This window comes from Oxyura jamaicensis, chromosome 2, assembly GCF_011077185.1.
Source record: "Oxyura jamaicensis isolate SHBP4307 breed ruddy duck chromosome 2, BPBGC_Ojam_1.0, whole genome shotgun sequence".
Classification (NCBI taxonomy): Eukaryota; Metazoa; Chordata; class Aves; order Anseriformes; family Anatidae; genus Oxyura; species Oxyura jamaicensis.
Genome location: NC_048894.1, coordinates 129,946,895 through 129,947,929, shown reverse-complemented (window position 1 = coordinate 129,947,929; position 1,035 = coordinate 129,946,895). Strand labels below are relative to the sequence as shown.

Genomic DNA, 1,035 nt, shown 5'->3' with positions numbered 1-1,035 from the left:
TGATCAGACTACACCTAGAGTAATGTCTGTAGATATGACTCCTCAGTATTTTGAAGGCAGCATTAAAGTATATTGTTAAGCAGATACTCTACTTTCAATGTATGCTTGGTGTTTCATTAATGTGAGCCTGAATTTGCTCTTTATATTTTTTATTTCCTACAAAATCATGGCCTATGTAATCTTCCTGCTGGAATTCCATTCATCCATCTTCCATACTTACCTGGCAGGGGAGACAATATGATTAGGCAGGCAGTTTTCCCAGGGTGAGGCTCATTCCCTGCACACTGGTTTGCTGACCCCTGTGGTTTTCCCAAATGTGGGAAATTCAGAAAATTTGGGAGTGGGGAACTGCATTTGTGCTCTCCCCTGAAAATGTTATTTACAGTTCTAAAGAGAAAAGGAAGGCTGGACATCCTTGAGGAATGCAATCTTGAAGGCACAGATGCAGGCTTTTTCATATGTACTGAGTTTATCAGGTATTGAAGAAGCTGGCAGAAGTGCCTCACCAAGGCACTTTCAATAATTTATCATAAGTCCTAGCTAACTTTAGAAGTCCGGTTGTGCTATCCATCTACAAAGACAGGAAGGAAGATGCAGGGAACTACAGGCCTATCAAGGAAGGTCATGGAGCAGATTGTTTTGAGTACCATCATACAGCATGTACAGCACAAACAGGTATTCAGAGCCAAATAGCATGGGTTTATGAAAGGCAGCTTCTGCTTGACTCACCCTATACGCCCCCCCCCCCCCCCCCCCAGTGACAGGAAGACAGTTGATGAAAAAGCAAACAAAATTGAGAATGTTTTCTTGCACAAAAAGAATGGTTATCACTGAGGACAGACTCTTAGTGGACCGACTTACATTTTAGAAGACTGGATGATGTGATACTTGCTCTTTCCTGGTATCCCATAGTTAGGAATGAAGCTGTCATCTGCATGCAACACGAGTTAAAATGTTAAATAAAACTAAAAGAAAAATTACATACAAAAGGTAGCATGCCATGTCTGGATTTATGAGTCTTCAGAACCACTTCTG

The 1,035-nt window shown here is 41.4% G+C and overlaps 1 non-coding gene across 1 annotated transcript; it reads left to right on the top strand.

Moving 5' to 3' along the window:
• Positions 1-212: 212 nt before the first annotated feature.
• LOC118163337 lies at positions 213-369 on the top strand. Its single transcript, XR_004748996.1, has one exon. It is a non-coding gene; the product is annotated as a U1 spliceosomal RNA (small nuclear RNA).
• The last annotated feature ends 666 nt before the right edge of the window (positions 370-1,035 follow it).